The following is a 24,641-nucleotide window of genomic DNA, read 5'->3' on the forward strand; positions in this document are numbered from 1 at the left end:
AAACCGTTTACCACTTTCCTCTCTGACTCTCGGGGGCACTAAACAGACTGCGGACTGCTGAGGTGTGAGCACCAGGGAAGGGCCACATCCTGGGACAACCTCCAACACCACTGCCTGCGGCCTTTGGCTGCCGCATTATGTCAGGGGAGGGAGGAGGACAATTTGTTAACTCTGGGATACCAACCACAAGACAAGCTCCGTTCATTCATCCAACCAACAAATATTTCTCGAGTATGTGTGGTGAACTGTGCTGTACGCAAGAGGCGCAAAGGTGAAGAAAAATCAGTCCCTGTCCTCAAAGGATTTCAGCCTAGCTTGATTTAAGGTAGCAGGGATTAGAACAGAAATCAAAGCAGAATTATTCACTGTTTTAGTTGATGTTCAAATTCAGGTGAGCTACCCCTCATGGTAAAGAGAGCTTTGCAGAAGTTGCTCAAGCGTTCCCAAAGGTCAGGCCATCAGTCATGAAGTGTAGTGAAAAGGGGGAAGAGACGCTGGAGCCTGTTGTAGCTGCACGGAAAGGGTGTCCACGCACACAGGCTCGTGTTGGGAAACCATAGAGAACTCATACCTGGAATCTCCTTCCCAGAGGAAGGGCCCAACCACAAGCTCTCACAGGCTTGAGAAGAACAAGAGCCGTCAGAGAGAAAGTCCATTCTTTCTCAGAGATTTATAACGTTAATTCACTTCTCTACTTTCACGTAAATTCAGAGATCTCCAAGTTAGTCAAAAGAATCTACTCAAAGTTACAAAGGGCTTAATCATTCCACTGTTGATATGGCTCATGTCTATTCTTCCTGAAAATGATAAACTGCCCTTGAAAATCACTGCTATTTTTCAAACATGAAGATATGAAGGTAACACTTTGTATTTCCTGGAGGCAGTGTTCCTTTGTCTGAGAGCCACGAGCAAGATGCCAAGTTGTTAGAACTCTTGCAGACTTCATCTACTTCCTCAAGAGAGCAAAAAAAAAAGGAAGTTTCCCTAGAAAGAGATTCAAGCACACCAGAAGCTAGATTATACCACAACAGCAAAGGCGTTAAGATGACCAGAATGAAATGTGCCTAGGAGAAAAGAGTACACATATGAGATTTTCTCATTAGACTTTCTCACAATATGACTGCATTTTAGCTGGAGTTGCCCTGAGTTGTGGGAGCAATTAATAGCCTGGCATTTCTCATTATAACAACTGTCATGACTCAGGGTATCCCAGTGACGCAGTTGGTTGGCACCCCTCCTACTCGCCTTGTAGTTTACATCCCCTTCAAGGCACGTGTGTTTTTGACAAGCATTCCACCAAGAAGAAGGAAAAATGTCTCCCTGTGGCAAACTGGGAAATGCTCACTAAGCTAATTTGGACAGGTACGTTTCTGTAAGCACTGATGTTCAGACAGAGAACAAAGGGGGAAGTAAACCAAAATGCTTGTAAAAAGGTATGAGTGGTCATTTAGTCATTCTGTGAGACTCAAATGAGATGCTGGGGTCAGGGAGTATCTTACGGTTCATTTTTCACAAATTGACAATGCCTAGCATACTGTGGAAGCATATCAACTTCTTCCCATGGTGACAATGATCTATTAATTTATTTTCAAAGCAAGTTCCGTTCATGAAAATAAGCCTTGCTTAGCATTTACAGGATAGTTAGCTAACGTTAGATTTCTTTTCCTACTGTCCATGCTTCTTTATAGATGTGGAGCCTTTGGCACTAGTAGGGAAAACACGTAATTATAATATGGCAAATTTTATAACCACAGTAGCCACAAACAACAGGTCGGGTGGCCAACCATCTTAGTTTGCCCGGGGACCTGCGGACTCTCGGTGCTAAAACCAGAACAGACCTGGGCAAACCAGCATGAGCTGGTCACCGTACATGTCACACACACACCCTTCCGCCAGACATGTGGTCTCAAGAATATGTTTATTTTCTCAACTTACCCAGTGTTTTGTTGTATAAATCCCTCAATTCCAGCATAAACCTCTAAGAAGAGAACATCACAGAAAATAAACAAACGAAACCATGAGAACAAGCCCCAAATCAAGTAGAGATGTTACAAGCGTAAATTCAACTTCCCTAAATGTTTTATTTATTTAAACACTCAAAAGAGAAAAAAATATTATGCAGGAAATAAACTTTCATTTTGTATAATGAAACTTATAATGCACGTATAATCCCCCTAAAATCACCCCATTCGAGGACAGAAACATGGATGTTCATTTCTCTGCTCTAGGATGTTTTATTATCATTACAAATCTTACTCTAAATGTCAGTATCACAGTCTTACTCAGTTCAAATATGGACAAGTCAAATCTTTTTACCACTGTAATAGATTTAAAAATATGGAAACATTTGACTCAACTATATTTAGTCTGAGTATATTAATTAATACTAACTTAAAATAATCTAATTATGCATTCCTTCAAAGTCCAAAATGAAATCAAATATGCATAGTACTAGCTGTCTGATATATATAAGGTATATGTTATACACACATGCATATCTCGACCACCATGCACAGATACGTTTATACGTGTTGTATATTTATTTTATACATGCATGTCTCTCTAGATATGCGTGTGTGAGCATGCATGTGTGTGTGGATGCAGGCATGTATTCCCTTACACCTGTGAGACATACCTGGAGGACACAAGACCCTAAACATTGGCTGCCGCTCTGCTGTCTCTCCACGAATGCACCAGCCCCGACCCTGAGCCTGCGGGCTCCTGACCTCAAGTGTCCACATCAGCACCCCTGTTCTCAGGGCCCGGGAGACGTGTACCTCCTGGCAGCACCACTGCCACGCTAAAATAGGGTCTTTCCAAGGACAAATGGAATCTTAGAGAGCTGTCCGCAGCGATGGCTTTGCTCCTTTCAGGACTAAGCTGAAAGGCATGGCAAGGGGGCTAGGAAGAGGTGTGTCCCTTGCTCCAAGTCTCACCCTGCGAAACGTTCCGGGGCTATTTCTTGTAACCGAAGAGGATATCTTCTTGGAGATACTGTGACACATCGGATCACACCCCTAAAACCTGCACTACTTCGTTACAGCTAACCCCACAGGATCTACCTCACTACTGCTTCAACAGCTCCATCTTACCTGTTGCTATCGAGAACTTGGACGTTTGTTCACATGAAGGAGTAAGGAAATGATTTTCACACCTCTAGACGGGATGGAAGTAATCAGAAATACAAAATGCAATTTTGCTTTGCAAGATTTACTTGAAGGGAATTAACACCAAGAGAATAATACAACCACTGCCTCCTCCTCCATTTGAAACCCTCAGTTAAGTCATAATAATGAGAGAAATAAGAACCACGAACAGTTATGATGGTCTTAGGTGATCCAGGAGCTGGTCCAAGCCCTCTAAATGGACAGGTGCTTGCACAGTCCTGTGAGGCAGGGTTTGTTGTTATTCTAGCCACACAGAAGAGGAAACTGAGTCACAGAGAAGCTGAGTTTGTGCCCAAGGTCACACACCATTAAAGGGCAGAACCAGGGTTTGAACTCAGGCCATGTGATTTCAGAGTTCACATTCTTAGCCACCATTTTATTTTGCTTCTTTTCACGTTGTAGCTATTATCCTTCCTAACCATGTTAGGAAGAATAGGAAGATAACAGAAAATGCTAAGGACATTTTCCACTAAATATTTAGAAGCAGTACTTTTTAAAAATTTTAATCATTAGATGCTTTTCAAATGTTCCATCATTGCCACAATTCCTTATTTCATCATTAGATCAAAGAAATGACTAAAATTTATCTGGGGCATTTACAATTTATTTAAATTCATATAGAGTGTGTTAGATGAAAGCCAGGCACTAAACAGCTAGACGTTCCGCTCACAACTAAAGACCAGAGATAAGCCATCGGCAGGCTGCCAATTCCTCCTTCCTCTCCAACTTTAATGAACACAAGTACTGTTTTACATCCATTTCCACTGACAAAATTCTTAAATCTAACTAAAATTTAATTCAATAATATTAACCCATACACAGCAGCTTCAAAACAGACTATGATTTCTCCATATATATAACTTCCTCTCCAACTTTAATGAACACAAGTACTGTTTTACATCCATTTCCAGACAAAATTCTTAAATCTAACTAAAATTTAATTCAATAATATTAACCCATACACAGCAGCTTCAAAACAGACTATGATTTCTCCATATATATCTAGTTTTAAAATAAGAAAAAGTTAATAAGACTATTGATAGTAAATTAGTTGTGTAAAGTACTTGGCGTGACACAGGTTTCAGACAGAATACTGAACTCCACAGAGCACAGGTAAAGAATGATCTAGACCTTTGGAGTAGGCAATGATGATTGCCCAATGATTCCACTGAATGAAAGGCATGTGTTAAAACGGGTAAACTTCACGTAGGCAGTTTCTAAATACCCAAGATTACTCAGCACAGGTAATACACGAAATACTCTGACTACAGAAATAAAGTATACACATTGTACATATAACCAAAGGACATAATTTATCTCTTGGATATAATACTTTACCTTGCCTGATAATGAATGGGCATGTCTAGACTGAAGAAGATTCATGCTTTCAAAGATAAATAAGTTCTAAGGATTACTCCCCATTTATAATCTTCCAAGGTAAAACAGTACAATTCCGTCAGCGATGATAAAGACTGAGCACTAAAACACCGAGAAAAATCATCCTGGTGAAGCATGAACTAGGCTGTTACGGTTGTTTTGATCCCAAACTTTCTAATCTGTCCACAACACATTTTTTCCAGAGGGCCTTCTAATTTATGGCTACGGCAGAGAGGAAAACTGGACCTCTTCCCAACCAGGCTGCAGAACTGAGTCCCTTATGTGCGGTTTTACCCAAAAGGTGATGAAAGCTATAAAATGACAGGCTTTTCCCTCCTTCTCCGCTTTTCCCTTTTCTGCCTCACACCGCCTTTTCTCCTCCTCTGCTTTGCTAGAGCTTCTCCTGTGATCCCCTCTCCCCCTCCTCAATTTCTTTGCCCTGGAATTCAAGTTCTCTTGACTCAGACTACGTGTGGGCTGGATTCAGGTAAAATGTTCTTTCCTTGGTGATTCCATGACATCAGACACTCCTGGTTGCCTCTTCCCTTCCTGCTCTCTATCTTTCTGTGGGCATTTTATTTCTCTAAATGTTGAGAAATAATGTTCTCAGAGCTGGCTTCTCTTCTTTTCCGTCTAGTATCTCTCTCCCCAGAAGAGCTCACCCTTCTCATGGTTTTAAATACCACCTGTATACTGATGATTCCCAATTTTGTATCTCAAGCTTAGATCTTTCCTTTGAGCTCCACACTTGTGTACATCCAACTGTTGATCTAAAAGTTGACCTTTCTATGCTGATTCTTCATGAGCATCTCTCTCCAACTTATCATGACCCAAAAGCATTCTTATCCAGTTGTCATTATTTCAGAAAATATATACCCAAGTCTCAAATCAGAAACAGAAAGCCTGACTCCACTGCATACCCAATTCATCTGTAAGCCGTACTGATTCTACTTTTTTAATCCTTATTTTGTTATGACTTATTCACACTGTTGAATATAACTGTTGATTATACTTTTGACCGATAGCTCTAATTTGTCCACTTTCTCCATTTCCTCTGCCCTGTCTTAATCCAAGCTACCAGTACCTCATTTGTAAAATAAGATGTTTACCAAAACTTCCTAAGGATTCCATTCTCACTGTTATCATCAAGTCTTCACAAAGCAGCCAGATTTTTCTTAAAGCAAATCAGATCATGACACCCTCCAAGTCCCTCCACTGCACTTAGAATAAAACCCAAACACTTTTCCATAGCCACATGACTGGGGCCCTGATGTCATCTGGGGTATTCCACCCACTGTCGCCACGCGGATGGATTCCTTTCAGATCTTAGACCACCAGGCTCTTTCCCACTTCAGCTTCTTTGCCAATGCTGGACCCAGAACATCCAGCCCCATTTCTTCATGTCACTGGCTCCTTCTCTCTCTTCAAATTTTGGTCTCAATGTTATGTCCTTGGATAGGGTTGATTCTCTTGATGTGTTTGTTCGTTTGCCCATTTTGCATCTGTTTACCCTTACTGGACTGTAAATTCTGTGAGAATAGGGACCCATGTGGCATCATAACCTGCTAGAGTGTCTGACACAAAGGAAGCATCTGGTAAATATTTCTTAAAGAAATGAAGGAATGTCTTTTCTTTACCCACACAGAACTTAGCTCAAGAAAGTTACAGAAAAAAAAAAGATCTAATGAAATATTTAATGATGATCAGTGAAAGTAAAAAAGAAGATTCAATGAAATATTTAATGATTATCAGTGAAATGTCAAAAAAAAAAAAAGAAAAGAAACAACTGACTAAAGACTATACATGGTGTCAGGTGTCAAAAAGCCACAGAGTATATGATTCCTCTTATATGAAACGTCCAGAACAGACAAATGCAGAGAGACAGAAAGTAGATGAGTGGCTGCCAGGGTCTGGGGGGAGCGGGGGATGGTGCGCGACAGCTACTGGGTATGGGGCTTTCTTTCGGGGTGATGGAAATATTCTGTCAGTGGTGATGATTGTCCAACTCTGTGAATACAGTTGACCCTTGAACAGCACAGGTTTGAACTGCGCGGGTCCACCTATACGTGGATATCATTCAATAGTAAACACTACAGCACTACGCGGGGTCCATGGTCAGCTGACTGTGGATACAGAGGAAGCAGGTATACGGAGGGTCGACTGCACCCTAAATACCACTGATTCTGCAGCTCAAAAGATATATTCTTTCTTTTAAAACAACTTTTTTCTAATTTTTACCTTTTGGCCGTGCTGTGCGGCACGCAGAATGTTAGTTCCCTGACCAGGGATTGAACCCGCACCCCATGGAGGGGAAGCGCGGAGTTTTAACCAGTGGACCACCAGGGAAGTCCCAAAAAATATTTTTTAAAAAGAATTAATGATAAATGAGTTACATCTCAATACAGCTTTTTTTTTTTAAAAGAAAAGACTATGCAGGATGAACTACAATCAAATGCTATGATCCATTCACTAGAGTGTGAGCCCTTTTGAGCCAGAATCATTGTATTGATCTTTTTATCCCCAGACCCTAGCACAGTGCTGACTGGTGGACAGACTGAATGGATGAATGATGACCTTGACTTTAGGGACTGTCATCTGGATGCAAAAACTCCAGCAATTAGATCTAACTAGGCTTTGGTCAGATCTGATGACAGCGAAGAATGAGCCCTCATGAGAAAATGATTCCACATTACACAGACATGACACTTTGTAATTCACAAAAGGCTATTCTATCTGTTATCATATTTGAATATCACACACAAAAGTAAAAGTCCTGTGAGGTGGGCAGGCTGCTATATCATCACTTGTGTTTTCCAGAAGAACAAAGGGAGCCTCGCAGAAGTTAGAGACTTGCCCTAGGACACCTGGCTACACGTGGCATCGTGGAGTCAAAGAACAGGTGGCAAATGCCCACTGCGGGCCCCTTTGCAAACCACTGTCGTGCTGGACAAGCTGAGATCAACTCTGCCATCAACATTCACAAAAAGAACCAGAAAGGCATCATTCAGGTGCTGAACTCCACCCTTGGCTCCATCGCTAAAGTAGATTCGACCTTAAATCACGGAGCCACTTTCTGCCCCATGCAGTCATCCACAACATTGGTGTGATAAGCCTTCCTCTGCCTTCTTTACTGGATGCCGTGAAGGTTCAGAGCAGTCTTGCACAAAGACAAGAGCTGGGCAGCACCGTCTGTAGCATCTGCACCGGCTGTGCTTCACCTGCCCTGCCCCGCAGACCTTCATCCCCAGGACAGCCAGCTCCCTCCACTTCCCGTCAGAACCCTAGCCAACAACTGGGGGGGCAAAACGTTTTCACATCAGACATTCACAGGACTGGCTTTACCCCATTCTATGTGTGAAAAAGCTGAGTCCCCCAGACGTTAAGTTAGGCCCGCCCAGAATCAGAAAATGATCAAAGAGTAAAGCTGGTTCTCAAAGTCAGCTCTTCTTGCTTAAACCCAGAGTGCTTTCCAAAGCCCATGCTGCCCCTCATACACCTTACACCCCCACAGGACCGCCCCTGCTTCTCCTTACGTTCCTCAACCACTTCCATACACAGGATCTCCGGCAATGCTGCCTCTCCTCCCACAAAGAGGGCACCCGGTGGACGCGGGCTGCCAACCGTACCAGCGCCTTCTGACAAGTTCAGCTGGCCACTGCCCATCTGTGTGACCTCTGACCCTCTCCATGCCCCCACTGCCTTGATCTTTCCAGTTCTCAGCTCCTTACGGCCCCAGGCCTGAGGTGCACGAAGGCCCTGGAGTGGGACACACGTCCTGTGGCTTTCTCTGAGCTCTAAGAACATCCCTTCCTTCCTGGGGTTCCTTTCCCCTCCTTCTTCGTGTGGGAGAACTTCACGTTGGTACGCAATATTTCTGCCTAAAGACCCAGGGATGAGACCAGATGGGAGCAGGCTTGCCGGGGTTACAGAGCCCCCAGGTGCAAGTGAAAGCTGAACCACACTGTGACGGTTGGCTCCCCGTGGGTGTGCAGGCGATGTGCATCCTGGAGCATCACCAGAAACTGCCCTTACAGGCCAGGCCCCGCCTCCAGGTTACGAATGGGACGGCGGTACAAAGTCTTGACTTACGCCGGCAGTACCCCTTGGCCAGAGCCCAGGGCATATTTCCTTCACAGGGAATGTGGTGCTTCAGGAGTAGCTTCCACGGGTGACACCAGTGCAATTCGGCACTTGTTCAGTGAACAGGTAAGTGAATGAATAAATGACCTGTATTTAGGAAGAGTAACACTGATATTGCTAGTCTAAAAGAGAACCTAATAAAAGTCACTTATATTTGACTGTGTAATAAACTATACATTAGATGCACAGGTAGAAATGCCTCCCTAATTACCCAGCCAATATTAAGACTGGCTTAAATTTCCCAAGGACTTTTTTTTTTTTTTTTTAGTATGACAGACTCTAGGACATTTTAACTGATGAAGGAAGGAAGGGGAGATGGGAGGGGCGTATCTCCTTGTATTCTGTACTACAGGTACCGCTAAGCAAGAACTGAAAATTCACTGCAAAACAACCTAAATGGGGCTTCCCTGGTGGCACAGTGGTTAAGAACCCTCCTGCCAATGCAGAGGACACGGGTTCGAGCCCTGGTCCGGGAAGATCCCACATGCCGTAGGGCAACTAAGCCCGTGTGCCACAACTACTGAGCCTGTGCTCTAGAGCCCGCGAGCCACAATTACTGAAGCCCGCGTGTCACAACTACTGAAGCCTGTGTGCCTAGAACCCATGCTCCACAACAAGCCACCGCAATGAGAAGCCCACGCACCACAATGAAGAGTAGCCCCCACCCGCTGCAACTAGAGAAAGCCTGCGTGCAGCAAGGAAGACCCAAATGCAGCCGTAAATGTATAAATAAATTTATATTAAAAAAAACCCTAAAAAATCCATAGTTCCAATGAGCTGATGACTAGTAAGTTGCCTTTGAATACTAATGTATGTTCATTTATATAATTAGGATAACGAGCAGAAGAGGGGATGATAATAACACCACTACATTACATTTACTTTACAGGTTAGAAAGTGTTTTCACATCTGTAATTCTATCCATCAAACAAATGCTCCCCGTAATAATTCCAAGAGCGTGGCGGTGTAGGTATCCTTATTTCCATTTGAGATATCCCATTACATCATCTTTGTTGGCAACAGTCAAAAAAGACTTGCCCAAGCTCATACAGCTACTAAGGGACAAAGCTGAGACTGAGACCTTCATTTTCTGAGTCTCAGCCTAGTGTACGTAGTCCCACACCATCTCCCCAGAATGAGCCAAGTACTACTATTTATTTATTCATCCTAGAAATACTTATCCATTCATCCAATAACATTAAGTAAGTATGGCCAAGCACTGTGCTAAGTTTCTGGGCCTTCAAAGACAAAGAAATAATCCAATACAAAATGGGCAAAGGTATGGTTAGATTCTGTTTGCTAGTATTCTGTTGGTCACCAGAGTGGGGCAGCGGGAGGCAAGGGGTGAAGGTGGTCCAAAAGTATGAACTTCCAGTTATAAGACAAATAAGTCCTAAGCATGTGATGCACAGCATGGGGACTACAGTTAACAGTCAACTATGTTGTGTATTTGAAAGTTGTTAAGAGAGTAGATCCTAAAAGTCCTCATCACAAGAAAAACACTTTAACTGTGTTGGGAGGGTATTCGCTAAACTCCTTGTAGCATATATATATGCATATATATCAAACCACGATGTTGTGTGTCGTAAAATAATACAGTGTTATGTGTCAATTATATCTCAATAAAACTGGGCGAAAAAAGACAAAGAAAACCTTAATCTGCTTCTACAGATTATAATTAGTAGCAAACAACCAACTATATATGCAAGGGGGATAGACAGATACATGACAGCCATAAGGAAGCACATTATTTAGTAGTACATACTAATAAACATATTTTAAAATGTCTCCTGGACACTATAAAACTCTTAGAGGAAAACATAGGAAGAATACTTTTTGACATAAATCACAGCAAGGTCTTTTTAGACCTACCTCCTAGAGTAACAGAAATAAAAACAAAAATAAATGAATGGGACCTAATGAAACTTCAAAGCTTTTGCACAGCAAAGGAAACTATAAACAAGATGAAAAGATAACCCTCAGAATGGGAGAAAATATTTGCAAATGAATCAATGGACAAAGGATGAATCTCCAAAATATATACACAGCTCATGCAGCTCAATATCAAAAAAACAAACCCAATCCAAAAATGGGCAGAAGACCTAAATAGACATTTCTCCAAAGAAGACATACAGATGGCCAAGAAGCACATGAAAGAATGCTCAACATCACTAATTATTAGAGAAATGCAAATCAAAACTACAATGAGGTATCGCCTCACACCAGTTAGAATGGGAATCATCGGAAAATCTACAAACAACAAATGCTGCAGAGGGTGTGGAGAAAAGGGAACCCTCTTGCACTATTGGTGGGAATGTAAATTGATACAGCCACTATGGAGAGCACTATGGAGGTTCCTTAAAAAACTAAAAATAGAATTACCATCTGACCCAGCAATCCTACTACTGGGCATATACCCAGAGAAAACCTTAATTCAAAAAGACGCATGCACCCCAATGTTCGTTGCAGCTCTATTTACAACAGCCAGGTCATCGAAGCAACCTAAATGCCCATCGACAGACGAATGAATAAAGAAGACATGGTACATATATACAACGGAATATTACTCAGCCATAAAAGTGAACGAAATTGGGTCATTTGTAGAGATGTGGATGGACCTAGAGACTCTCATACAGAGTGAGGTAAGTCAGAAAGAGAAAAACAAATATCGTATATTAACGCATATATGTGGAATCTAGAAAAACGGTACAGATGAACTGGTTTGCAGGGCAGAAATAGAGACACAGATGTAGAGAACAAACATGGACACCAAGGGGGGGAGTGGTGGGGTGGTGGGGTGGGATGAACTGGGAGATTGGGATTGACATATATACACTGATAGGTATAAAATAGGTAACGAATAAGAACCTGCTGTATAAAAAAATAAAATTCCCAAAAAATGCCTCTTGCTCATGATTGTTACCATTTCAAAACATAATGTAGATACAGATTTAAGAGCTAAAACAGAGTGAGGTATGATTCGAACTAACACATTCTAGGCTTGGCAACTTCAGCATTTACTGTTCGTTAAAACTGTATTTTCGGGCTTCCCTGGTGGCACAGTGGTTGGGAGTCAACCTGCCAGTGTGGGTTCCAGCCCTGGTCGGGGAGGATCCCACGTGCCGCGGGGCAGCTGGGCCCATGCGCCGCAGCTACTGAGCCTGCGCTTAGGAGCCCGCAAGTCACAACTACTGAAGCCCGCACACGCGGAGCCTGTGCTCCGCAACAAGAGGCCACCACAGTGGGAAGCCTGCGCGCCGCGGCGAAGAGCGGCCCCCACTCACCGCAACTAGAGAAAGCCCGCGCACGGCAGCAAGGACCCAACGCAGCCAAAAATAAATAAATAAAATACATAAATTTATTGAAAAGAAACTATTTTCATGATCCTAGTTTTAATTAAAGTATTATGTAGAGTTGGTGAGATGCAATTATGTGCAACTGACTTAAGATGTATAATAGGCTAATATTTGTAGAGAAATCCATTATTGTCGCTAGATCTGCTCATGTAAAATGGAGTGGTATTTTATTTTCAAATGAAAAATCGGTACGTAGAATATTAAACTCTTGTCATTAAAGTTAAACACTACATTGCCAACTCAAATGGAACCAAGTAATGGTAAGATGCCCTGGCCCATCCGTCAGGCTACCCCCTTTGCACGGGAATGGTCCTCTGGCTGTGACGTACCCTGAATCCCAAAGCAGCAGGTCCAGTGTCAGCTGCCTGCACATGCCCAGTGACCTTCATTACATGCATCTGCACTGCATCGTGATGCAGGCCTCACACTTAAGTACCCGGCTGCTGCCAGGCGTAGCCCATAACCTGGTCTCCTACTGTTTATAAGGTAACCCTTCATACAACAGTGTCACAATGACTAACAGCCTGAAAGAAAATGTGAAGTTCTCACAACGACCTTAGCCCTCCTCTCACTATGCACAGTCAGGCTCCAGGATAAAGCACAATGAGCTGGAGCCTTGGTCAGCACTCGGCACACCGTTCAACAAAGAGATGCAGTGCTTCCAACCTTTTACCTGCTTCTGTGGACATTAATACTAGTCTCCAGGATAGTATCAGCTCAGAGGACGGGACTCCTCCTGGTGTGGTTAGAAGGACCACAACAAAAAGAACTTTCTAGGCCTTAGAAATCAGCACTTGGAAAAGCCCATGGAGCATGTATAGGAGCTAAGGCAGAGGTGCTGTGCCCCAGGGCTCCAGCACGTTCTCTTCCCCTGGGTCCCTCCTCCCCAGCTGGCTCTAACTCCCGGAAGACACCTACAGGCACAGCCGTGCACTCAGCCACATCTATACAGGACTTTTTGAAGCAAGCATCAGGACACGATTGCTACACGCAGTGTCATGCGGGTGACATGTAGCATGTACTGTCTTCACATCCTCGAACATTAGGTGGTAAATTACTTCTCACTCCATTATCTCTGGTTAAATGTCCTGACAACTCCAGGAGGAAGAGATCATTCTCCCGCTCCTAAAGGAAGCAGAGGCGCTGTGAGGTTACGTGACCTGTGCCCAGGATAGAGAGATGCCCCTGGGTGGGCGTCTTAGTCGATTCAGGCCACTGTAACAAAATACCATAGATTAAGTCATTCATAAGCAAAAACATTATTTCTCACGGTTCTAGAGGCTGGGAAGTCCAAGATCAAGGGGCTGGTGAGAACCCACTTCCCAGTTCACAGACGGCCACCTTCTCGCTGTGTCCTCGAGTGGTGGAAGGGGCGAGGAGCTCTCTGGGGTCTCTTTTATAGGGCACTCATCCCAGTATGGGGCTCCACCGTCACGACCTAAGCACCTCCCAAAGGGCCCACACCCACATCCAAACACTCAGTCTACAGCGGTGGGATTCCAAGCTGCAGATGTTGGAGCCAAACGCCCAGAGGAGCAGTCCAAGGAGGTCTTCGTTGTGCTGGTCTACCCAGAGCAAGCCGCCTCCCTGCCACAAGCACACGCTAACCATGTCTTCTCTTCCTCCTTGCAAACCCCAGCTCCTCTGAAGCCCAGGTGACCCAGCTACAGCACTGTTTATTCCCGATGACTGAGGAGGGAGGCTCCCGGCTTTCCATCTCCCCCAGCTCCTTCTGCTGTCATCCTGCACGGCTCAGCATCCACGTCTCCGTTCACTCTCACACTGTAGCCTCAGTCCTCCGTGGACATTTCCTCCACACCATCTTAGCCCCGTGCTCATGGTCACCCCCTAAACCTTGCCAGCCCCTACAGAAATTCCATTCTGAAGCCTAGCCCTCAAATGCCCCATGTCTCAGCCCAGTTTTTCTGGGAAACAGAGCCCTGCCTGATGTGTGTCATCACAGGTAAGCAGGAAGGAGGGACAGGAGGAGAGAGCACAGACCAAGGAGGGCTTGATCCCACTGACTCCAGCTGTGCAGCTGTGCTTGACCCTCAGGAGGACTTCCAAGAAGCTGCACGAAGCTGTGTCCCTCAAGAGTCCAGCTGGGGTCTGCTGGTCCGCACCCCTCACCTGCATACACCCATCCTGACTCACCAAGGGCCAAAGTCTACCCCCCAAGAATTTAACTTGACCACCCTCCTGGACTGCATCACCTGATCCCTTCCAATGGAAGGGACTGGCTGGAGCGGTCACGGTGAGGATAGGAGGGTCTGAGGTGCCCAGAGCACCCACTTCCTCTCAGTCCCCCACTCAGGTATCCTTCCACTTCACGGGCTGCAGTCCCCTGACTCTGCCGAATTGGACCACCCATCACCTCCTCCCTCACACGACTCGCAGACAACAAAGAGGCACCTCCCATTTGCAAACCCTCCATGTTCTTGTTCCTTGGTCCCACGTGACAGGCTACACTTCATCCTTCTTTGTAGAGATGCCTTCTCTACAACTTTACTGCGACAATCCATGACCACAAACCGCAAAGGTGCCACTGTACTCAAATGGTCCCCTAAGACTAGCGTGTTGCTCAATTTGCTTTTGACTCTCCAGATAATTACTGAATATCTTCACCTCTCTTCTTGTGTCACACTTCACTCTAAACTTAAAACCTCATCCCAATATTCACAGAGGAAATAAAAATCCACAAGAAAACCCTCAGTTTTCCACAAGCATGTCTGCCAGACAACATGCGTCCAAACCCATATCAGGCCCTGTTCTGTAGTGGAAGCTGCCCTTGACTCTCTCAAAGGCTGTCCCTTGATGGGCTGCCATACAGAGTGGTGAAGCCTGCGGACCACACCACGCTGGGGCCCTCGTGCACGTGCTGGTGATGCGGGCGCCCATGCCACCCAGCCTCTACCTTCTCCGGGGCTCTGCCCCTCACTCACACTCTACTGCATCCTCACACTCTCCTTCTCTAGGAGAGAATTTCCATTAGCATATGAGTATTCTCTGTTATTTCCCACATTAAGGAAAAAAAACAACCCCCTGACCTCATGGATCCTCACCACTTCTCTGCAGCCATTCTCGATAAAAATTCCCAAAGAGTTCTCATCTTGCTATCTTTACTTTCTTCTCTGTTATTTAAATGTATTAAAATTGCAATTACCAAACATTTCCTAACTAGAGAAAAATAATAAAATGAAGACCAACGTTTCTAACATTCTATTTCTTCCTAGGTTCAATATTCCTTTTCCTCAAGCCCACTCTTAGTAGATCTTCCAGCAAGTTCTCAGAAATGTAAATTCTCAGTCTGAAAATGTCTTCCTTTCTCCCTTACTTTTGGATATTAGTTTGGCTGGATATGAAATTCTGTGATGACAGTTATATCCTCAGGTACTATCATCTTCCCTATTATTGCTGTCAACTGTCATCTAATTGCTGTTCCACTGAGGAAATCTGAATTACATGTATTGTTGCTTTTACGGTCTCTTCTTTGTCTTTGAGGTTCTGCAGTTACACTACAATAAGCCTGGATTTGGATTTAGTTTTATTTATCCTATTTGTAGCTTTTTCTGCTTCTTGACTCTGAGGGCTCCTCATGTTAGGAAATATTGTAACAATTATCCCTTTGAACATGATCTAGCCCCAACTCTCTCCATTCTTTCTTTCTGGGACCTGTCTTAGGTTTCTACTGATTATCCTCTATATCTCTTTGCCTGTCTTCTGTACTTTCCATCTTTTTATCTCTGTGCCTGATTCTGAGTATTCTTCTCAGACCTACCAGAACAATATTTCTCACTTTAGCTGCAATAGTGTCTGCTCTTTCACCCATTCAATTGATTTTATAAATAAATGATTGTAGCTTTCACTTCAAGAAGTTTAGTTTTTCCCTATTTGGTTCTTTTTTTTTAAGATGTTGGGGGTAGTTTATTAATTAATTTATTTTTGCTGTGTTGGGTCTTCGTTTCTGTGCGAGGGCTTTCTCTAGTTGTGGCAAGCGGGGGCCACTCTTCATCGCGGTGCGCGGGCCTCTCACTATCGCGGCCTCTCTTGTTGCGGAGCACAGGCTCCAGACGCGCAGGCTCAGTAGTTGTGGCTCACGGGCCTAGTTGCTCCGCGGCATGTGGGATCCTCCCAGACCAGGGCTCGAACCCGTGTCCCCTGCATTAGCAGGCAGATTCTCAACCACTGCGCCACCAGGGAAGCCCCTGGTTCTTTTTAAAATCAGCACATTAAAAGATGTTCGACATCATTAGCCATTAGGGAAATGCAAATTAAAAACACAATGAGTTGTAATTAAATATCCATCGAGATGGCTAAAATTAAAAAAATAGTGACAACATTGAATGCTAGTGAGGAAGCAAAGAAACTGGGTCTTTGTACATCGTTGGTGGGATTATAAAATGGTACAGTAACTCTGGAAACAGTTTGGCATTTTCTTAAAAAAACTAAACATGCAAATACCATATAACCAGTCACTGCACTCCTGGTCATTTATCCCAGAGAAATGAAGACATGTCCACACAAAACATGTACAAGAATATTTACAGCAGCTTTATCCACAAGGGTGAAAAACTGTACACAGCCCAAACGTCCTTCACCTGGTGAAGGGTTACACAAGCTGTGGTATGTCCACGCCATGGAAAACTACCCAGTAAAAAGGAGCCCCGGACTCACACATGCAGTAACCTGGACAGAGAACTGTGCGAGTGAAAGACGCCAATCCTACAAGGTTACAGACCGCACGGTTCCATCTACCACACATCCTCTAAATGACACAATTACAGACATGGAGAACAGATTCATGATTGCCAGGATTTAGGGTGGGGACAGAGGCTGGGGGAAAGTAGCTGTTGGTATAAACAGGCAACGTGAGGGGTCCTGTGGTGATGGGACTGTTCTGTGTTTTGAGTGTATCAGCATCAATATCCTGGCTGTGATGCTGCACCACAGCTCTACGAGTTCTCACCTGGCCGTGATGCTGTACTACAGCTCTACGAAGTCTCACCTGTGATGCTGCACCACAGCTCTACGAGGTCTCACCTGGCCGTGATGCTGTACTACAGCTCTACGAAGTCTCACCTGTGATGCTGCACCACAGCTCTGCGAGGTCTCACCTGGCCGTGATGCTGCACTACAGCTCTACGAAGTCTCACCTGTGATGCTGCACCACAGCTCTGCGAGGTCTCACCTGGCTGTGAGCTCTACTACAGCTCTACAAGACCTCGCCAGGTAGGGGAACTGTTTAAAGGGCATACGGGATCTCCCTGTATTACTTCTTAACAACTATATGTGAATCTACAATTAGCTCAAAATATTAAGTTTAATTAAAAATGAGGAAAAAACAAATACTGTATGATTTCACTTATATGAGGGACCCACTGGAGTCAAATTCAGAGAGACAGAAAGTAGAAGGGTGGGTGCCAAGAGCAGGGGGAGTGGGGAGTGGAGAGTTATCCTTTAATGGGGACCGAGCTGCAGTTTCACGAGACGGAAGAGCTCCAAAGACTGGTGGTGCGGCAGTGTCAATATATTTAATGCCTCTGAATTCACACTGAAAAATAGTTAAGATGGTAAATTTCATGTTACACATATTTTAGCACAATTTCAAAAATTTTTCCAAAAACTAAAACCACAACTCTTCCAAAGCCATCCCACTGTATATGGAATAAAACTCAGATTTCTTTCCATATTCTGGCACCTCCAGGATCCCATTTCCTTTCTCGGCCCCTCCTCTTTCCACTCTCTTTGCCCGCTGTTCATGAGGCCCTAAGCGCCAGACCACAGTTTAGCAAACACGACAGGCTTTGTATTTGCCTTCGCATGTATGTGGCCCCGGTGCTCAGAATATTCGTCCTCTAGATGTGTGCACGGCCAGACCTTTCAGACATGAGCCCGAGAGAGCAGGGCAGCACAGAGGCAAAGTGTGGGCTCAAGAGTCAAAGGCTCTAACACTAACCAGCTGCTGGCCTCTCTCTGTCTTTCCTTTCAGCAAAGTGACGATAATAACAGTACAACCCATGGGGCTGCTGTGAGGATTCAATGAATCATTATAGAGAAAACACTTAAAACAGTGCCTGGTACTCAAAAAATATTTAATAACAATCATTATTAATACCACCTTGAGAATATCACAGAAATTATGTCAAATGAAAGAAGGCAGAAACAAGAGTTCATATGCCATGATTCTATTTATAAGCAATTCTAGCATAAGCAAACTAACCTATGGTAATAGAATGAGATTAGCAGGTGGGGCGAGGCAGGGACCAGGGGTAAGAACTGCCCTCGGGAACTTGCTTAGGGTGGTGATTACATCCGTGTACACATTTGTTAAAATTCATCAACCTGTGTGCTTAAAATCTGTACATTGTGTTGTATGTAAATTACAACTCAATAACGTATCACCTTAAAATGTCACCTGCATGGAGAGGTGTCCTTGACCACTCGAGGCAGAGTGCCCACCTCCCTCCCCTCCCGCTCAGTTCTCTCCTGTCCCGCCCTCCATTTCCCTCATAGATTTCATCATCCCCAAAAGAACCCTGGTTATTAACCTGTTTCCACACTGAACCATAACTCAGCGAAGGCAGAAGCTTTGATGTCCTCATGCTGCTTCCTGTCCCGAGCAGCTACAACAGTGCCTGGCACAAAACAAGTGCTCAGTAAGCATCTACTGAGTGCAGGAAGGAGGAAAGAGGGGGAGGGAGAGACAGGCCTGGCCCTGAGCACCCTCCCATGAGCATCGCTGGTGTGAACACCAGAAAGGACCTCAGAGGTCTTTCATGTCACCTTCTTCATTTTGTTGGGGTTTTTTTGCGGTAAGCGGGCCTCTCACTGCTGTGGCCTCTCCCGTTGCGGAGCGCAGGCTCCGGACGCGCAGGCTCAGCGGCCATGGTTCACGGGCCCAGCCGCTCCGCGGCATGTGGGATCTTCCCGGCCCAGGGCACGAACCCGCGTCCGCTGCACCGGCAGGCGGACTCCCAACCACTGCGCCACCAGGGAAGCCCAACCTTCCTCACTTTGGACATGAGAAAATTGAGGCAAAGGAGAGTAAGTTTCCCAAGGTCAGAATTAATGGTGGAAGCAGGTCTGGAGCCCGTTATCTCCTAGTCTTTTTTACTTATACCAAATATGGCTCGACTCACAAGTACAGACATACTCTATAAACATTCACAAAATGCCTACAAAACATAATATAAAAATTTTAAAAGCATATTATTTTGAAAACCCAGTTAACTATAAAAATATCATTACAACCAGATCTACTTCCTTCAAGCATTAAGCTGTGACTTCCAATACATGTGCTAATTTAAACAAATCTTTCTTGCAGCAATTGAAATGGTAATAGGTGGATGGATGTTCAAGGATTTAAGCATAGACAATCTTGAGTCAGACCGTTTCTAAGTCACCTGGGATGCTGTTTGCTGCCCATACTTCACAATTCAGATCATTCCCGGCAAGGCGTCTCACAAAGCTGACTGGAGGTTTGAAATATTTAATCTAGAAACCACGCATTCCTAGGAAAACACATGCCGGCACACTTGTGCTTACACATTCCTGTCAGGTAGGCTACAGGATGCCGTCTGAGCACAAGAACCTGCAATTACGCAAAAGAATGGAATTGCACAGGACGGGTTTCTACGTCCTAATCTGATAACTGCCCACACAAATTACCTCCCGGAGATCAGAGAAATACTGCATGACATCAACATTCACATTTCATATTTTGAGAAATGTAAGGAAACAAAGAACATCTATCTAAACTGAAATAACACAGAACAATTTTATTATCAAATTAGACTGTATTTGTAAGACAAGGCTATAATCATCTTTGATACCCGAAGACAGCAAACTAACTCTTCGGATTCAGTAAATCAGAAAAATAAACATGAATTTTTCATCTTCTCAGATAAATAAAACCTATAATTACCAATTCATAATTCTGAGTATAACTTATTCTCAATTCTTCCAAAATACTGTTTGCTTTCCCAAGATATATTTCTCCTTCATCAGCACCGTTTTCTCCTGAGGTTTGTTGTGCCATTTTTTTCCCTTTTTTCGTGAGGATGTTTACAGATATTACATGATTTTTCTTCACATTTCTTCATTCATTCATTCACACTTTCCAATATTGCATTTCTGCTCTGCATAACACCAGGCCAGACAGAGTTATAAAAACAAAGACATTTTAGATGGCCAATACCCAGGGGAGGTGAAAACCACTTGCGGAGACAGGACCTACACATACAGTACGGGGTTCATGACTCTCACTAGCTAAAGATTCAAGGTGAGATGTTGAGAGAAAGAGCTGCTGAGCCTGGCACGTGAAGGTCATGGGTGTAGAGACCCTCAGCTTAACTGCTCCTGGCCTGAGACTGCTGTTGTCCCACCTCCCCAACTTATTAGTTCCCTACGGAGTCTGCTACCTTCACCCACTTTGCCATGTTACCTAACAAATTCAACTGTTCCAGGCATTAGGACCTGGATATCCTTGGGAGGCCATGAGAGTGCCGCCTTGGTCCCTGCTCCCTGGGCCTCAGGAGCAGCCCTGGTTACTACCCTGTCCTCTCCTTCTGGTGGTTTGGTTCTGTAGTTCTCTAAATACTCCAACATATTTTCTTCTTGCTTAGCCAGAGCCATCCTCTGTAACTTGCAGCTAAGGGCACCTGAAGTGAAACGATAGAACTCTTTGGGCTTCGCGAACTGGCTTATGTAGCCCATACACAGCTTTAAAGACCTATAAATATCAACACGGCGACAACCCCCAAGTTTAACCAAGATCTCTTGGCTAACCTTGAGTCTGATATATACAACTATCTAACGACTGGACCCCCTTGGCCACCTACTAGCACATCACACTTAACATGTCCGACACGAATTTCAGACACCACCACCAACCCCCCGCACACAGACACAGCACTGTTTCACCCCAAATCATCTCCCCATTTCAGAAAATGGTAACTCCATCCTATCAGTTGCTGGGGCCAAAATTCTTGAGTTACCCATGGCTTCTCTCCTCTCATACCCTACATCCAGTCCAATGGGAAATCCCATTGTTTCTACTTTCACCCTACATCCAGTCCAATGGGAAATCCCATTGTTTCTACTTTCAAACTATATCACCATCCGACACTTCTCACCACCCTGATCCGAGCCACCTGAATTACTGCAGAAACCCCTCACAGGCCTCCTGGCTTCTGATTCTGTCACCCTACAGCCTGTTCTTAACATAATTCTCTCTTTTTTTTTTTTAAATAAATTTATTTATTTATTTCTGGCTGTGTTGGCTCTTTGTTGCTGCACGCGGGCTTTCTCTAGCTGCGGCGAGTAGGGGCTACTCTTCTTCGTTGTGGTGCGTGGGCTTCTCATTGTGGTGGCTTCTCTTGTTGCGGAGCATGGGATCTAGGCACGTGGGTTAGAGTAGTTGTGGTTCGCAGGCTCAGTAGTTGTGGCGCACGGGTTCAGCTGCTCCGCGGCATGTGGGATCTTCCCAGACCAGGGATCGGACCTGTGTCCCTTGCGTTGGCAGGCGGACTCTTAACCACTGCGCTACCAGGGAAGTCGCTGTTCTCAACATAATTCGTAATAGAAGAACCCTAAGTGAGATTGCATCACTCCTCTGCTCAGATCCTCAGAGCAAACGCCCAGCTCCTCACTATGACTAAGTAATCTGGTTCTGGAATCTGGCCCCAGGGCCCTGATCACCTCATCTCCAGCCCTCTCCCTGGCTCCATACCAGCCCCACTGGCCTCCCTGCTGCTGCTCAAACACCCCGGCACGGTCCTCCCTCAGAGCTTTCACACGTGCTCTTCTCACCAATACACCCCCGTGCCTCACTCCCTGGATTCATTCAGGGCTCTGCTCATAGTCTAGTACCCGAGAGGCCTTCTCTGATTTCATGTCTAAGATGGCCACCACCCCATCCCGCGCCCCTACTCTGTCACCCTGCTCTGTGTTCTCCTCACTGCGTGTCATCAGCTGGCGTATCCTACACTCAGCAGGCTGGCATCTGTTTCCTTCCAGGTGGACGCAGGCTCCCTGAGGACAGGATCTTTCTTTTGTTTACTGCTGTCTATTCAGAGTATGCCCTGCACAAGGACCCGGTGAATGAATGGAAAACAATGCTCAAACTGCAGTAAGAACTTTGCTAGTTTTTCATTCAGCCTTTCTCATATGAATGTGAAGCAGCTCAGGTACCACCACCAGGTACCACCACTCTTCTGGAAATGATGATGAATTTCTGCTATTTTTCCTACACAGTCCATTCTTTTTTTTTTTTTTTTTTTTTAAGGGAAGCCCTACACAGTCTATTCTTCATTCAACAATATGCAGCCGAAGAACAAGGAGCCCCTGACAGGGTGCCGCATTCTGCACATGGTCATCACCCCTGTGTCTCTCGCTGCCATCCACCCTGTGCTAAGGTAACCGATGATCCCTATATCGAGATAATTTCTGTCTCCATCTCCCACTAGACCTCTGAATTTAATAAAGTCCATGCCTTAATTGGAAGGCCACATTTGCCTTCTCTTTGTCAAAAATTTCTGAAGATAGGGAGCAACAGGCCTAATACAGAAAGGATAAACAATGCACATGCGGGGATGCTCACTGTTGATGAGGGTGTGTGCGTTTGTGCGAGTCTGTGGCTCATGGCAAACCCAGGTTAACCTATAGCATTTCAAATTGAAACCTGGTGTTCTATAAAAGGAGAAAAAAAGTTGAAAGCAGTGTAAGGAGAAAATACATCAAAAGCACGAAGAAGGTTCAGCAAAGTAAAATGAAAAGAAGAATTAGCCTGATGCAGAAGAGAGCATGAGATTTATAGCCAGACGGACCTGGGTTTGAGTCCCAGCTCTGCCATTTGTCAGCTGTGTGCCCTTGGGTGGGTCATTTAACATCTCCAATCTTCAGTTCCGATGGCTAATTATACCTGCCTCAGAAGGCAAATGTGAGGATTATAGAAGATATGTTTAAAGTAGTACTCAATAAATAATAGCTGCTGTTAAAATTATTAATAGACTATTCAACTAATTTTTCAAGTTGAGGAACATTAAACTTACTGTTTCCCTTGAAAATGAAAAAAAAAAGCCTAAAGCTCACAGTTTTAAGGTCACGAGATAATATTAAAAAATACAGGGGTGGGGTGGCAAGATGAGGTTCTCCCTCCCCATGACAAAGGTACGTCTCTCCCCTGCGTTAGGGAGCTGACCTCAGATAACCAGGCTAAAAGCAGGAGGAGAGGCTTGACCTGTTTCGACAGGCGCAAAACACTTTGGGCCAGACGTTCCATTTTGAAATGATACCTGGTGGCACAGAACAGATCTAATGCCATCTGAGTTCTGTCTGCCAACCGTCTGGGCAGAGGCAATGCATAAATGCCCTTCCATCTGATGTCCAAGCTGAACTTTATTAGATGTGTAAAGTAATACATCTTTGAATGATGCATAAACTTGTGGAGAAAACCATGCAAGTGCTGATTTATGGAATCTTGCACAGCAGGTACTTAAATAAATATGGGGGTGATGATGAGGTGGAAAATATGAAACTAAAGGACCTTGAGAAAGTGTAAATATCCATAATCAGCCTCATCTCATCTCTTAAATGAAAAAAGCTATACCGGCATATCATTCCACTGAGACTGGAGATTCATCAATAGCTTCATGGCTGTAAGCAGACCGTTTGTTTGCTATGACACCAAGTTAAAGCCCTACTAGCGTCTTTGCCTTATCAGCTCACCAGGAGTTAAACAGTCTTTAGCAAGAACTTGCAAGTTAAAAAAACACAAGCTTATAAAATTAAGAGTTATTTCATTCTGTATCCTTTTATACTTCTTGAGTAAATGTTGTCTCACGAACATAGCTAGACCACAGGTTAACAAATGAATTGCTCTGTAGCTGTACGCTGCTGAGTTAAAATAGTCCTTCCACCGCTGACATTAGTTAGAAGCTCCAGTGTTTGAGAGGAAGCCTAATTCAATCTACCCACCCCTCCTTGTACCAACCCTTCCCCAGCACTCATCCCACCTTTGCCCAGCCACACCGTGCTCAACACTGGGACCTTCCAGAATATCTCACAAGAATCTCTCTCAGCTGCTGTTTTTTTTCAGCCTAACAGTCTTCTAAGAGAATGAGAAATTGATCCTCGTCTTTGTTTCACCCCAACTCCAGAGGCATTTGTTATAGTTGGAATGAATATAAAGGTGGATACCTAAGCAACTTTTAATAAAATAAAGAAAAAGGCTAGAAGTTATCCCATTTTTTCCAACGTAATTTATATTTTTACTAGAATCTTAAAATACGGATTTTACATATTTCAATATTTTTCCTGTTTCCAATAACCAAAATAGAAACATTTGCTAAATAAGCTTAAGAACTGTGTAGGCTCAAGCAGAGTTCTGATGCCCAAGTGGAAGAGCGGGGATACTGGACTTAGAGAAGGGACTGCATGGATGCTCAGATGGGGAGAAAGCACATTTGAAAACTGTTCAGCAAATTTCCTTCACATATCCTTTTTGGGGGAAAAAAAGCGCATTTTCTTCTCACAATTTTTTTTTTGTCTGAGTGCAACCATCTGATGGCATAAATATTTGACGTTTAGCCCAAGCTTATAG

The 24,641-nt window shown here is 44.2% G+C and overlaps 1 protein-coding gene across 1 annotated transcript in view; it reads right to left on the reverse strand.

Moving 5' to 3' along the window:
- The window catches only part of SDK1 (sidekick cell adhesion molecule 1), a 536,415-nt gene that overhangs the window by 493,050 nt on the left and 18,724 nt on the right, over positions 1–24,641 (reverse strand). The window lies entirely within an intron of this gene.

The sequence above is a fragment of the Neophocaena asiaeorientalis genome, unplaced genomic scaffold, assembly GCF_003031525.2.
Source record: "Neophocaena asiaeorientalis asiaeorientalis breed wild unplaced genomic scaffold, Neophocaena_asiaeorientalis_V1.1 scaffold223, whole genome shotgun sequence".
Lineage (NCBI taxonomy): Eukaryota > Metazoa > Chordata > Mammalia > Artiodactyla > Phocoenidae > Neophocaena > Neophocaena asiaeorientalis.